This window comes from Macrotis lagotis, chromosome 4 (genome assembly GCF_037893015.1).
Source record: "Macrotis lagotis isolate mMagLag1 chromosome 4, bilby.v1.9.chrom.fasta, whole genome shotgun sequence".
In the NCBI taxonomy this organism is placed as follows: domain Eukaryota; kingdom Metazoa; phylum Chordata; class Mammalia; order Peramelemorphia; family Peramelidae; genus Macrotis; species Macrotis lagotis.
Window position 1 is genome coordinate 83,347,310 of NC_133661.1, and position 16,746 is coordinate 83,364,055.

Here is a 16,746-nt window from a genome sequence, read left to right on the forward strand (position 1 = left end):
CATTAATTTCCATTAAGATTAATAATGTCATAATTGACTGGAAGTTTCCTTGATTCTTCTTATGAAATTGTTCTAATTCATAAGATTGCCTTAAGAGTTAACATGCTATCTAACTACATAAATAATTCTGTTAAATATGTAACAGTTGCTTATAATATAACATAATAACACTTATAACACTTATCAATGTACAAAGCTTTCCCATCTGTGAGATTAAAAGTATTATCTTCAGTTTTCTGGGACTTTGGGGGAGTGGAATCCAGCATTCTTTTCAGTGTACCACAAAAACCTTATATTTCATGAGAATTTATGAAATAATTTTACAATGCATATAGGCAGATGCATTTTAAAAAATAATAGAATACCAAAGAAGCTAATGTTTTGGGTGAAAAATATAAGCAAGGGAGCAGAACCAAGAGAACATTCTGTACATTAATAGCAATATTTTGAGTTCATCAAACTTGAGGGATACAGCTCCTCTCAGAAGTTCAGAGAAGCTAGGCAAACCCTATTAGATCAGTTATGGACAATGCTATCCCTATCCGGAGGAAGAAAAAACCAAAGCAAAACAAAACAAAAACACCTTCAGAATCTGATGAACACTACATTCACTTTTTTAAAAATTTCTCTTATGTACTTCTTTCCTTTAATCCTAATTCCTCATACTGAAAACGACTAATCTGTAAACATATTTAACATAAATGTGTATGTACATTATTCATCTGACTGTTCACCACTGAGGGGAGGGAGATGGGAAGGGAGGGTGGAAGGAAATTATGTAAATAATGTACATATGCATATGGATGAATGTTGAAAAATTTTCATAACATATAGTTGGAAAAAATAAAATATCAATAAAAAAGAAAAGTATACACAAAAGTTCTCCCTGCATATTTTCCTAAAGATAGTATTGAATTGATTTTCAAGTCTTTATAATCAATACTCAGTAAATGTTTACTTAAATGGACTTGTATATTTCTTGTTTATAGCTTACAGCTTTCCATATTGTTCCACATTTGGGAAATACATGTAGTGACAAGGAACTGTCCTCCCCTCAAGATCAGCCAGAAGGAAGAACAAAGGGTTATAGGGTTAAGCTCAGTCTTCAGGTTCAAAAGGACATTGGTACAGTAGCTGAGATACATGAGGCCAAGTGGAAACATACTTATGTATAAACTCAATGCTGTTCGGATTCTTTACTTTCTTTCTATTACATTTCTTGAACTTTTGCCAGGCCTTAGCATATACTTGCCTGTTTTATTCCGTGGACCTGGTGCTCTATATCTTAATCAGGCCTCCTTCCTTTGTCCCTCCAATACTGGTTATTTTGTAGGAAAAAAAATGGCTCAGTTATCCAGAATAATCGAACCCTTGATGATGGAACTTCTTGATGGGTGAACTCTTATAGCTGATGAGTGCCCTACTCAGATCACAGCACTCTGCCTGCCTTTTAACAGTTATAAGAAGTAAATTCATTTTGTAGGTGAGGAAATTGAGGCTTACAGAAAGCTAAGTGACTGCTTAAGGTCATAAAATAGAAACTTCAATCTAGGTCTTCTGACTTCAAGTTCAATACACTTTTCATTATATCATGCTTCCCCTCAGATTTATTCAGAGAGGAAAAGTGAGATGAAATTATGAATTCCAAATAAAGATTTTTAAAAAGGGAAGAAGGAAGTAAACTGTCTAAAAGCTATTTTTCAATTGCCCATATGGTCTATGATTTGGGAAAGAAAAAATGGTTTTTTAAAAGGTTTGAAAATTTTTTAAAAGTCTTCCTCTAGGATCTGGTGTTTTTCGATGAATTTTGCTTGAGGGAAAGGAGAGGGGGCATATTGTCCCTTTTCATTGACCAGACATTCAGAAAGTAGCATCTTCTCCCTCTACCCCCCAATAAAGATGAAAGCAATAGCAATTTTAGTGCAAGTTAGAGAAAATAGGACAGGTTATAGGTATTATTTTTTAGATGGGGGAAAAAGACAGTAAGCAAGGTTTTTTCTTTTTTTTTAATGGGGAAGAAATTGCAGTTATCAATAATGATAATTTGGTTAAATAGTTAACAGGAACACCAAGAGGCAGAAAAGAAACATAAAGTAGAGAGGTACAAAAGCACAAGGTAGAAAAATATGCATAATGACAGAGAATCAGACTATATTGGTAGTAGTAATTAGATGATAATAATAACATTTATATAGTGCCTATTGTGAGCTGGGAACTGTGGTGTGTTTTTTAGAAATGTGACCTCATGTGAACCTCATCATAATCCTTCAAGGTTGGTGCTGTTATTCTCTCCATTTTGCAGTTGAGAAAACTGAGGCAAGCACTGACTTACTCAGGGTTACTCAGTGAATGAGGTTGATAAGCCAAGAGTGGGAAGATTTTTTTTTTATTGCACTATGAGGAGTGAGTTTTTGTTTTTGTTTTGTTGTTGTTGATTATAAAAAAGCAAAGAAAATGCCTTTTTTTCAAAGTATTTCCTATACATATGAGATAATACAAATATTTTTATCCCTAGAGTGTCCAACTACTCAGTTTATATCTGGTTGCCTCAGCATATATTCATGAGTGATTTTAAATAATCATGGAGAGAGATAATATCCCATGTGACTTGAGTTTCTCCATCCTTGGGAAGTGTTGAGATTTGTAGGAAAGGACATCATGCTATAAAATCCATTCTGAAACAACATAATCTTGGGGAAACAGATTTGGTAGGAAGTGTGAGGGGCAAACAGTTCCTGACCTGTGGTAGAACTCTTATATGAGACCAAAGTCTGTGGGAACTAGAATATAAAAGAAAGTTTCAGAAATATGTTGGGGGAGTTTTATTCTCTTTTGTCTTAAATTATTTTTTAAAATATTTATTGATATTTTTTTGTTTTTATATGACATTCACTATGTCCTTCCTTTCTCCCCAGAGAACTTATAATAAATAATAAAAACTTAGCCAATACCATCTACCAGGTCTTACAATATATGTAATATTTCAAACCCATGGACCCTCATCTCTGCAAAAAAAAATCAGGGAGATATATTTTTTCAACTCTTCTTCGGAGTCAAGCTTGATATTATAGTTTCCTTTTTTTTTGTTGCTATTCTTTCCCATTAACATTATTTCAGCAATTGCATGTATCATTTTCCTAGTTTTTTACTTCACCTTGACCCAACTTATATGTCTTCCCATGACTCTTGGTATTCATCATATTCATCATTTCTTGCAGAGAAATACTATTTCATTACATTCATGTGCCACATTTTAACTTTTTTTTTCAAATTGATTCAAAATGAATCAACTTCATTTTGAGTTCATTGATACTACCAAAAAAAACATGCTATCAGTGAAAATGATAACACTTTATATTCGAGGGAATAAATGCCCAATAATAGGACCTCTGAACCAAAGGGTGTGGAATACTTTAGCCACTTTGTAAGCATAACATGGAGTTGTGTTTGAAGTTGTATGTAATAGTCTACAGAAAAAGTGCTGTGTTGTCTACTGGTTCAATAAAGCCATATTCTGTGAGATGAGAATTACTGGAAAAGTGAGGGGCAGACAGAGAAACATAAGCAGTGACAAGACACTGCTTGGATGGCAACAGGAGCTATGGAGGGGCCACTGACATGAAAGAACAATTGAGGGAAATATATTAAGTGATTGAAACATAGACTTCTAGGAGGGTTGTTCACTGGTGAATTTTGCTATATTGTTTATAAGTGCTCTGATGTGAGCCTTGTTTGTATGCTTTTAACTTTTAGACGTGGTTATTCTTTGAGCCTTGCAAACCACTTGACAGAGATGTTCATTATTGTACTGAAAGATACCTTGTTTGTGTCTAAATAGAAGAGGAAATTCTAGCACATGGAGAGGTCTTTCAGATGTTTATATTTGCCTATCATGACACATGCTTATTTTATCAAACCCCATAGTATTACAGGTTCTTCTTTACATAAATCTACCACTATTCAAAAGAAAATGATCTAAATATTCTTAGAAGAAAAGTCAAACAGATGAAACATGTTTATTTTCCAAAGCACTGTATAGTGATATTGAGTAAAGTAGCCCTAAGCAACTGAGTCTCCTGAACCACTTGTTGAAAGGTCATGTCAGATCTGAATAACTATTTGTAGGATATAAGATATGGTAACAAAGATGCTAAGACATGCCCTTTTCAGACTTTAAGTGGGTGCATGTGTAGTTTGTAAAGGTCAGACATGGAGCTGAACAACTGGGAGAAACAATGGACTTGCCTTTCTGCCCCTACAGAACTGGGACTCTGAATTTACCTCCTTTTCAATAGCCTGAAGTCAATAAGAGTTATCTCTAATTCCTTTGGAATGGCTCTCACATATTACTTGGGACTGACTTACCCATATACAAATGCTATTCATCCTGCTCCATTTTGGCCTTCAAAATACTTGTTTGAATATTTGAAGACAGGAGAAAATGGGATTAGGATGAAGCCAGGAGAAAAGGACTTGGGGGGGGGGCTTTATGGAGAAATGTGGGTTCATTTGAGTAAAGAATTCACCAACTTTCTGACTCGGGAGGGCAAGAAAGGCTTAAATTTTAACTCATATTTCTGCAAAAATTCACAGGTTGGGGCGGCTAGGTGGCGAAGTGGATAAAGCTCCAGCCCTGGAGTCAGGAGTACCTGGGTTCAAATCTGTCTCAGCCACTTAATAATTACCTAGCTGTGTGGCCTTGGGCAAGCCACTTAACCCCATTTGCCTTGTCAAAATCTAAACAAAACAAAACAAAACAAACAAAAAGTTCACAGGTTATTACAAAAAGTTCATAGGTTACTACATTAAGTTCACAAGTGACTACAAAAAGTTCAAAGGTTAAGTTATTTAGAGAAGTAGCAAGATAGTGAGTTTCAGTAGAAGTAGAAATGGAGAATGATGCTCCCCAGAACAGGCTGGCTTCCCACAGGAAGATAAGCAAGCAAATAGTAGAGAAGAGTAAAGGGGTGAGGGAATCTTGCTCCTCCTGAGGGAGCTGTCCTCCAAAGACAGAGGAGCAACTGAGAAGTGAGCTAATCTTTTAAGTAGTCTGTAGAGAGATGTAAGTGGGAGTGGGTAGCTCAGAGAGCAGAGATGAGGTAATGAAAAGTGTATAGGTGAGGGTGGTGGTAGGTCAGACTTAAGCCTTTTAGACTAAGGCAGGGATCCATTATTTTATTGATAGAGGCTTCTTTTGTGCTTGGTGGCAGGGATTTACTGAGTCCTTGTCAGGGAAGGCAAAGGTACTCATCTCATAGGTTGAACAATGGAATTGGGAGGTGGGGGTTGTCAGTGTTAAAGTAGGGTACATGATGAGTTCAGAGGGAACACATAAATTATAGAACATATTTTTCTTTTTTTTCTTTTTTTTAAATTTTCATCATCCATATGTACAAGCATATTTCCAAGTTACAAAATTTCCCTCTCTTCCCACCCCCCTCCTCTCAGTAGGGAATAGTCAGGTTAGCATTTTACATATATATTTTGTTAAACATATTTACAAATTAATAATTTTGGCACAAGGAGTTAGAATTAAGGGAAAGAGATACATAAGAGATAATTTTTATAAAGTATTTATCAGATTCAGTAGGGGTATTTTTTTATGTGTTGTATTTTGTTTTGTTTTTCTTCCTCTGGATGGGGATAATATAATCCATAACCAGTCTAATACAGTTGTCCTAGCTCTCTGTGCTGTTGAGAGGAGTTGCTTCTATCAAGGTTGTTCATTTCATAAAATGTTAATGTTCACATTGTTCTCTTGGCTCTGCTCCTTTTGCTCAGCATCAGATCCCATAAGTCATTCCATGCTTCTCTAGAGTTCAACCATTTATGGTTCTTATAGAACAATAATATTCCATAGTATTCATGTATCATAACTTGATTAGCCATTCCCCAATTGATGGGCATCCCCTCCACTTCCAATACTTTGTCACTACAAAAAGAGCTGCTATAAATATTTTGGAATCTTTCCCATATTTTACAATTTCTTCTGGATATAGTCCTAGAATTGGAATTTCTGGGTCAAAGAGTATGAACAGTTTTATTTCTCTTTGGGCATAGTTCCAGCTCTCCAGAAAAGTTGGATCTGTTCACAATTCCACCAACAATGCATCAATCCTCCCACCACCTCTCCAACATTGATCATCTTCCCTTTTCCTCATCTTGGCTAATCTAATAGGAATGAGATGATACCTCATTCTTGTTTTAATTTGTATTTCTCTAATCAATAGTGATTTGGAGCATTTTTTCATGTGATTATATATGGTTTTAACTTCTTCATTTGAAAACTGTCTGTTCATATCCTTTGACCATTTGTCAATTCAGGAATAACTTGTGATCTTATAAATTTGATGCAATTCTCTCTATATTTTAGAAACTGCTAGTTGTGAAGATTGTTTCCCAGCTTTCTGCTTTTCTTCCAATTTTGGCAGCATTGATTTTATTAGTACAAAACCCTTTTGATTTAATATAGTCAAAATCATTCATTTTGTAGTCTATAATGTGCCCTAATTCTTGTTTGGTCATAAATTTATCCATATTTTACATAGATCAGATAGATAGAATATATTTTGGTCTATTAATTTATCTATGGGATCACTCTTTATGTCTAAATCCTGTTCCTATTTTGACCAGGATGTCAAGGTGTGAGATGTGGATCTATGACTAGTTTTTGCCATACTGTTTTCCAGTTTTCCCAACAATTTTTGTCAAATAGTGAATTCTTATCCCAGAGGCTGATGTCTTTGGGTTAGTCAAACAGTAGATTGCTGTAATCATTTACTGCAGTTTCTTTTGAACCTATCCTAATCCACTGAGCCATTACTCTATTTCTTAACCATTAATGGGCCATTTTGATGACTGCTGCCTTATAATGTAGTTTTAGATCTGGTAGAACTTCCTTTACATTTTTTTTTATCAATTCCCTTGCTATTCTTGCCTTTTTGCTGCTCCAGATAAATTTTGTTATTATTTTTTCTAGCTCAGTTAAGTAGTTATTTGGTAGTTTGCTTGGTATTGCACTGAATAAGTAATTTAATTTGAGTAGAACTGTCATTTTTATTATATTAGCTTGACCTAACCATGAACATTTGACATTTTTCCAATTATTTAGATATGACTTTATTTAGGTAAGGAGAGCTTTATAATTGTGTTCATACAGTTTCTGGGTTTGTCTTGGGGGGTAGATTCCCAAATATTTAATATTATCTACAGTTATTTTAAATGGAATTTCTCTATTTCCTGTTTTTAGGCTTTGTTGATCATATATAGAAATGCTGATGATTTATGTGGTTTATTTTATATCCTGCTACATTACTGAATTTGTTAATTGTTTCAAGGAGTTTTTTTAGATATTTTTCTCGGGTTCTCTAGGTACCATCATATGATCTGCAGAGTCAAAGTTTTGCTTCCTAATTGCCAATTCTGATTCCTTCAATTTCTTTTTCTTTTCTTATTGCTACTGCTAGCATTTCCAATACTATATTGAATAATAATGATATAATGGGCATCCTTGTTTCACCCCTGAATTTATTGGAAATGCTCTGAGTTTATGCCCATTAAATATAATATTTGTTGATGGTTTTAGATAGATTCTATTTATTATTTTAAGGAAAATTCCATTTTATCCCTAAACTTTCTAATGTTTTTAATAGGAATGGATGTTGTATTTTATCAAAGGTTTTTTCAGCATCTATTGAGATAATCATATGATTTCTGTTGGTTTTACTACTGATATGTTTAATTATGTTGAGTATTTTTCTAGTGTTGAGCCATCCCTGCCTGCCTGGTATTAATCCAACCCAGTCATGGTGTATTATCCTGGTAATAACTTGTTGTAGTCTTATTGCTAAAATTTTATTTAAGATTTTTGCATCAATATTTATTAGGGAGATTGGTCTATAATTTTCTTTGTCTATTTTGATTCTTCCTGGTTTAGGTATCAGAACCATGTTGGTGTCATAAAAGGAGTTTGGAAGAACTCCTTCCTCTCCTATTTTTTTTAAATAGTTTATGTAGAATAGGAATTAATTGTTCCTTAAATGTTTGGTAGAATTCACTTGTAAATCCATCTGGACCTGGAGACTTTTTCTTAGGGAGTTTATTGATGGTTTCTTCAATTTATTTTTTCTGAAATGGGGTTAAGTAATTTATTTCCTCTTCTGTTAATCTGGGCAATTTGTATTTTTGTAAATATTCATCCATTTCACTCAAGTTATCTAATTTATTAACATACAGTTTGGCAAAGTAGCTCCGAATTATCTCTTTAATTTTCTCCTCATTGGTGGTTAGTTCACCCTTTTCATTTTTGATATTGATAATTTGATAATTGGTAATTGGTAATCTTCTTTCTTTTTTAAATCAGATTAACCAGAGAGTTATCTATTTTATTGGCTTTTTCATAAAACCAATTCTTAGTTTTATTTATGAGATCAATGGTTTTCTTGCTTTCCATTTTATTAATCTTTCCCTTGATTTTCAGAATTTCTAATTTATATTCAATTGGGGTTGTTTAATTTGTTCTTTTTCTAGCTTTTTTAGTTGCATACTCAATTCATTGATCTCCTCTTTCTCTATTTTATTCACATAGGCATTTAGAGATATAAAGTTTCCCCTCAAACTGCCTTTGCTGCATCTGATAAATTTTGGTATGATATCTCATTATTATCATTTTCTTGGATATAATTGTTGATTATTTCTATTATTTGCTGTTTGATCCACCCATTATTTAAGATAAAGTTATTTAATTTACAATTAGTTCTTGGTTTATCTTTCCTTGACCTTTTATTACTTTTAATTTTTATTGCATCATGGTCTGAGAAGTGTGTATTTATTATTTCTGCCTTTCTGCATTTGATTTTAAGGTTTTCATGCCCTAGTACATGGTCACTTTTGGTGACGGTACCATGTACTGCCAAGAAAAAGGTATGTTATTTTCTACCCCCATTAAATTTTCTCCAGAGGTCTATCATATCTAAGTTTTCTAAGATTTCATTAACCTTCTTAACTTTCTTCTTGTTTATTTTGTTGTTAGATTTATCTAGTTCTGAGAGAGGGAGCTTGAGGTCTCCCATTATTGCTGTGTATTTTTCTATTTTTTTCCTTGTAATTCACTCAACTTTTCCTCCAGGAATCTGGATGCTATACCACTAGGTACATACATATTTGGCAATGATATAGCTTCATAACCAATGGTGCCTTTTAAGAAGATCTAGTTTCCTTTCATATCCCTTTTAATGAGATTGATCTTTTGCTTTTACTTGTCTGAGATTAGGATCACTACTCCAGATTTTTTTACTTCCACTGAGGCATAATATATTTTGCTCCAACCTTTTACCTTTACCCTGTGTGTATATCTCCCTGCTTCAAATGTTTTTCTTGTAAACAGCATATTGAAAGATTCTGGTTTTTATTCTATTCTGCTATCTGCTTCTGTTTTATGTCACAGCTCATTCATTCACATTTACAGTTAAGATGGCTAATTCTGTATTTCCCTCCATGGTATCTTTCTCCATTTATATTTATCTCTTTCCTTTTCTCTTATTCCTCCTCACCAAAATTTTACTACCTTTCCCCTTTGACTTTTCTTTTAGGATTTTAACTTTCAGTTTATTTTCATTTATACCTTCCCTTCCCTTATATCAGTCCCTTCTTCACTTATCTTTCCTGTTCCCTGTCCCCCCTTCCCTGTAGATTAAGTTAGATTTTTAAGCCCAAGTGGGAATGTATCTTATTCCCTCACTGGGATAAATCTGTTGAATGGAATTTACTTAGCATTCACATTCTCCCTTCTTTTCCTCTAAAATTTTAAATCTTTGTTCAACTTCCCTTGGTGCTCTAATATTATTACTCAGATACCATCAATCACAGTTCCATTATTTGATTGCTTGATAAGCTCCTATTATCAAGATATCACAAATTATTTACTTGATTGCTTGATAAGCAGCATTGACTCAAATTACATCAAATTATTATTATAATCTGTTTTTACCTTACCCCCTTTTCAAATATCTTTCAAGTATACACGATCCTCTTCTTTTTTTTTTACTAACCAAGGGGTATACCAGTCAGGGGAAGGCTGTCCCTTTTTTTTTAGATTTATTTTTTTTGCAAAGCAATGGGGTTAAGTGGCTTGCCCAAGGCCATACAGCTAGCTAATTATTATGTCTGAAGCCAGATTTGAACTCAGGTACTCCTGACTCCAGGGCCGGTGCTCTATCCACTGTGCCACCTAGCCGCCCCCACAATCCTCTTCTTACACCGAAGTATTATCCTAAGTCATATCATTTCTTTTTTTTTTTAAAGGAAGAATATAAAACTATTTATTGACCACTGTTCACCAGTATTTACAATAAAGTAAAGTTGTTTAACATTCCAATGACTACAAAGTTTTTTCTTTTTTTTCTTTTTTGTTGTTTTTCCTGACTCCAGAGGAGTCAAGTGACTCAAATACTCAAAAAGGCTGGTCCTACATGTTGAAGGGATAAGTTGGGATAAAGAAGGAAAAACATGCACATCAAGAGTATAGAAGACTACATAACATGGGTACGTTTGCTTCCCCATTTATGCCCATAGTTAGGAAAACATACCCCCCCCCCAATGCCTGCCCTTTGGGCAGAATATATAAGTTCCATCAGATAGGGATGTTACTACATGATTAAGAGAGGACCCTTTGGTTAGTAAAATAAGATGGGACACCCCTACTTTCTAAAGCAGGGAAGTCCAAGTTTTTCCTTTGAAAATCAAGGCCAAAATGGTTCTATTTTAACACCTTAGGTAGTGTTTAAACAAGTTCCGGCAGGTTTTACCCAGGTATGGGGTTTGGGCAAATATTCACAGCTGAGATGTTAGACATGTGAAGAGGCTGCAAGCAAGCCTGGTCACCAATCCAGGCAGATGGGATTCTCACCGTCCAGTTCTAATCAATAAGGAGAGACTCCCTTCTGGATCAATGTGGAGCTTTCATCTCCTGGTGTATGGGGGTCACCTTTTCATCCACAGTGAAGATGCTCACTACCACCTTCAAAGGGCCTAGATGCTGAGCCCCCCAGCAAGGTTACCTGTGAAATCATTCTGTTCTGTTCAAAAACAGTTAGTGTTTTCTGTTCGTCAGGAGGAATGGGCTCTTGGGCTCCCTTCCCTAGAACTGAGCAAACATGGGAAGAGGCTGCTGGATGTGAACTTTTATTAGATTTATCTCTAGGTGTAAAATGCAAGCTTTTAAATCAAAAGCTAAGGGTTTCATTCAAATGAATACCAGAAATCTACACAGACACATTTTCTTGGACAGCTAACCTTAGGCATACATGGGGGCTAAACATTTCTTAGGATTCAGAGTAGTGACTAGAGAAGGTATTAATCAATATTTATAATTATATAATTATAATATTTATAAATATTTATAAATAATATATTTTCTCTATGGTGGAGGAAGTTAATAATTCCATAGTATCAAATGCTCACTTCTGTGATAAATGTTAAAGTAAATGCAGAAAGCTTGTATTTACTTGTTCAGTTACCAGTGCTGTTGATGCAAAATAAAAACCAGCCCAAACAAAAAACAAACCAAACGAAAAACAAAAATCTACTTTAAAACCTACCCAACTCAGTTCTCATTAGCTGGAGATGGTGCTCACACTGCTAACAAATCAAAGAATGGAATCGAGATCTGGATTTTATAATAGATATGTATATATGTATGTATGTATGTATGCGCACACATACATACATACTTAAAATAGCCACACAAATGATTGATTATTGTGCTTCATCTTCAGGACAGGAGTGCCAGGTCAGCCGTTCCTCATAAAAGGCAATGACTATCTGGGGACATTTCAGGTTTGCTTCTTTGGCCAGCACCAAGGCGGCCTCATCGGAATCTTTCCACTTCATGAGAAACATCAGTTCTCCACTGCTGTCTGTGGCACCAATGATTCGTTCTGGATCAAGGCCCGGAGCAAAACCCCTTGGTTTGTCAGCAGACTCACGCTTCTTCTTGGACTTGCTATCATCTGACTCACTATCGGATAAAGACTTTCTCTTGGTGCCATCTTTTTCTTTACCGGCCTTCTGAGAATTCAGAAAGGCTTCAATTAACTCTGGACAATCTAAGTTTTCTTCGGGTTCCCACGTATTATCGGCATCTGTAAATCCCTTCCACTTTAAGAAATATTCCACTTTCCCATTCACCACGCGTCGGTCCAAGACCTTCTCCACTACAAACTCCTCAGGCTCTGCTTCCTCCACTTTCTTGCTCTTGCCATTCTGTTTCTTTCCCATCTTTTGCAGCGTCGTCTTGTTGGAGGCCATCTTCCCTGCGGACCCAGGAGCTTTGGCCGCCGCTCTGCGTCTGGGCCGCTGCCGCCGCCGCCGCCGCCTGCCCGAGAGCGCCACCGCGCCTGCCACCGCCACCGAGCGAGGGAGGGGGCGACACGGGCCCCGGGGCCGGGCCGGGACCAGCGGGGCCGCAGCTGCCGCTGCCACGGCGGAAGATGGAGCCCGAGAGGGGCCCATTCATATCATTTCTAGAACTATTTGTGCTCCTCCCCTCAGGTCTATTTTCTTTCACACTTTACCCCTACTCCCCACCCAGGGTACTTAACACCTTGTTAAGAGAACCAAGGATTATTGTCTCTCCCCTTCCCACGCCCTCCACTGCACCCTTTGTTAAGTGAAGCACCGGACACTGACCTAATGAACTGTAATGATCTTGAAGAATTCTAAGAACCGGGACAACCTGGAGGTCTTGATGAGAACCTTGGAAATGATTGTTAAGCAACAGAGACATTGTCTTAGGTCCTTGCAGTTTATAATGTCCTCATTAGACAAGGTGCTTAGCAACTTTTGATTAAAGTGAGTCAAAGTTTAATGAGACACTTAAGTTGAAGTTAACACTCCTGCTATTTTTTTTTCAGGGCTTTTTATCACAAACACGGTAATGTGATCTTGGACTTCTTCAATTGAGAGACCACACCCAATTATACCCATATCCTTTGGGTTCATTCTCTTCAATTATATTCTATCCTCTAAGTTACCTTAGATAAGTAAAGTTCTAAAGAATTAGAATTGTTATATATTCCCTTTTAGTAACCAACATTTGTTTACAACACTTTTGTTTCTTCAGTCCCCTTTTTCATTTACCTTTTTTAATGTAACTTTTCAGTCATGTATTTGGCAATTTAATTTTCTGTTCAGTTCTGGTCTTTTTGTCAGGAAGTTCTGGAAGTCATGTATTTCATTTCTTTTCCCCTGATAATATATGCTGAATTTTGAAGGGTAGTACATTCTGGGTTGTAATCTCAGGTCCTTAGTTCTCTGAAATATGTTATTCCAGTTCTTCCAATCCTTCAATGATGAGGTTGATAGGTCTTGTGTTAGTCTGATTGTGTTCTCATTGTATTTGAATTGTTTTCTTTTTGCTGCTTGCAATAGTCTCTCTTTTATTTGAGGGTTCTGGAATTTGGTTATTACAGCCCTTGGAGTTTTTATCCTGGGGTCTCTTTCTGGAGGGCTTCTGTGGATTCTTTCAATTGTTATATTGTTATCTTGTTATAGTAGATTGGGGCAGTTTTCCCTTATAATTTCCAGCATGATATTTTCCAGGTTCTTTTGTTGGTCCAGGTTTTCTAGTAGTCCAGTGATTCATAGATTGTTTCTTCTAGATCTGTTTTCCCTAGAAATTACTTTACATTTTCTTCAATTTTTTCAGCCTTTTTATTTTGTTTGATGGAATCTTGTAGTCTTGTAGATTCATTAGTTTCTAACTTCAATTCTAATTTTTAGAATTTTATTTTCTTCAATTATCTTCTATTTCTTTCTCCAGTTGAATCTTCTCTTTTTGTTTTTATGCAAGGCAATGGGGTTAAGTGACTTGCCAAGGTCACACAGCTAGACAATTATTAAGTGTCTGAGGCTGGATTTGAACTCAGGTCCTCCTGACAGCAGGGTTGGTGCTCTATCCACTGTGCCACCTAGCTGCCCCCTGAAGCTACTTCTAAGCTTAAAAGGGGATCTAGAGCTGTCCCTCTCTAGCAAGGCCATTTGAGGGGGTTGTCAGGGTGGATCCAAATTGACTGAAGCAGGCTCCAAGGGGTAATGACTCTCAGATTCTAGTATAGGATGATATTCTGCTTAGGCTACTAGATTGAGATATATCATTTATAATCTGGAGGAAATAAAACTCACAAGGAAGGTTAAACTCTGGCTCCCAGATTCAGACAGGGTCCAGTAAGGTATAAAGCTAGCAATCACAGGAAGAGAGACCTTGGAAAAAATAGCTATGCAGAGAAACAGAATAAAAATCCAAACAAAGATTAAATCATTTGGTAATTGAATAAATGTGCCTAACATCTTGTGATAGTTCCCCAATCCAGGTTTGTTTGTTTTTTCAGTTTGTAAGAGAAGACTATAAAGATATAATGCATTTGTATCCTTGTCTCCTACTGACTACCTGCTCTGATTGTGGGGATTTACCAAAAAAAGGAAAAAACTGAACCCAACAGGGAAATTAGCCTAAGGCTGAGGCCCCAAATCATTCCTTCAGCTTCCCCCTTCCCACCCCAATTTTCTATCTGTAATAATTCAGAATGGTTTATGGCATTTTGCTCAAATGGTGGATTGCTGATTAACAATACATCAGAGAACTATACCTGAATTCAAACCTCAAAATAAAATGAATTTATAGTCCCAAAGATTTTTACTTCAAATGGTAAATCTTTACTAAGAACAGCTTAGGGTTAGATACAATTATTTTTCCTCTCATGAAGTTACAATAAGCAAGAAAGTTTACCCAGCTCAAACATATATAAGGAATTTCACTAATTTTTTTTCTTCCTTTTCAAGTTTCAGTTTGTTCTGCCATAATGACCAAATCATTAATCAATTACCAATTTTAGATTTTAACATTAGAAAAATAACTTTAAATAACTTGCACTTTAATAGCAAAAGGAAGTTTGAACACATGGTAACTTCCATTTTGATTTCCTTGAAACTCTGATACTGTACAACATGAATATTGCCATTTATGCTTGATTACTGCCTGTGAAGAATCACTCTGACCCAGGAATGGAGGTGTGGAAAGAAAATAGATTTATTAAAAGAAGTTACAACACAAAAGAAAGTGATAGGAAAGTTAAGTAAAGATTAAGGAAAAGGCCACATGGATTACTAATTGGTTTTAGCAGATTGGCTGCCCAGGCTCAACAGGAGTCTAGGAATGTAAAAGAGAGTGAGCCCCTTCCCCAAATCTCCCTAAATTCTCCCTCAGGTTCCATGGGAGGAGTGGAGACCTGGGAGTGACCCAGGTGCCACACTGGAGATTTTGCCTTTGGGGGAGGGTTCTCTTATGGATGATCTTAGACATATTTCCAGCCCTGGTGGATCCTGACTGCTCTGACTAAAAGAGAATGCAATCCATATCAGATTGAAGGTCAGGCCCTCTGTCAGTGGCCCAAATTAGTGGAAAAAGGAAGAAGATTCCTTCAACAATGTGAACAAAAGATTTAAGAAATTTGTCTCCAATTGGTCTCAACACTCCCTATACTCATGGTTCCCTGCATCATGGAGACCTCCATTTTGACTCCTTAAAAATGTTAAGATGCCTTGACTTCATATGGGATCAGATAATAAATTGGCTCCATTTCTCTAAACTTTCCTCAGTTTGAACTACATAATGCTCATAGATGCATGGTTTTAAATTTACACAGTCTTAAAATTTAAAATAGTAAATGGAAGAATTCAACATTTCATTTTTAAAGGCATTTTTCCCCCAAATCCCCATTTTTTCCTGGGGGGGGTTTCCTCTCAAAGAGCTCCAGGTCTCTCATTTTTTTCATTTCCAGTAACTACAAAACTTCTAGGAAACATTGGTCTATACTACTGTAGAAACACATAAATGACTTTTCTGGCCACCCTGAGAAAGCCATAACAAAATTACAAAATGCTTGATTACCTAATTAATACAGTTTTTCCAAATTAAATAAATTCAAAATGCATCCATTTTTTTGTAGGAATGGGGCAGGGTCAGATGTCTGAGAGGCAGAGGGGAGTAAAGCTGAAAAGTAAATTAGATGAAGCCACCCTCAATCCAGTAGAGTGGTAGAGGAAGAGGAAATAGAGTTGTGAGTCTTAGCTAATTCACACTCTCTTTCAGGACCCCAAAATTCACAACAATGTCTCCCCAATCCCCAGAAGGGAGTAACGGGGAGGGTTACACAATACAGCGCTCAAAACACAGAGAGAGACAACCAAAGTAGACAACAGGGCAATAGAGACACAACAGGTTTCCCCAATTCCCCAAGTCAGAGGGAAAAAAGGAAGACTACACAATGCAGATAAAAACATGGACAGGTAGCCAAACTGGCAATCATGATAATAATTTTTGTCCTTCATTCTTGAAGAAGACCATGACATCAGGGAGGTGATGTCATGACAAGCACATGAATTGAATTTAACTAAGGGGGTGCTATGCTAAGTCACTAGCCTCACTTTCTCCTCCAGAGTCATCTGTGTCCAGTGGCCAGATATGTCAGGAAGCCTGGAGATTACCTGGAATGCCAGGCAGTCAGGGTTAAATAATTTTCCCAAGGACACACAGTTAGGAGGAATCAAGTGTCTGAGGATAGATGTGAACTCCTGTTAAAAAACTCATCCATTTATTTTTCCAATTATATGTAGAGATAATTTTCAATATTCATTTTTGTAAAATTTTCTCTCAACCCCCCTTCCCTATCCTAGGATAGCAATAGTCTG

The 16,746-nt window shown here is 36.2% G+C and overlaps 1 pseudogene; it reads right to left on the reverse strand.

The window, feature by feature from the left end:
• Positions 1–11,666: 11,666 nt before the first annotated feature.
• Positions 11,667–12,687, reverse strand: LOC141519930 (chromobox protein homolog 3 pseudogene; annotated as a pseudogene).
• Between the last annotated feature and the right edge of the window lie 4,059 nt (positions 12,688–16,746).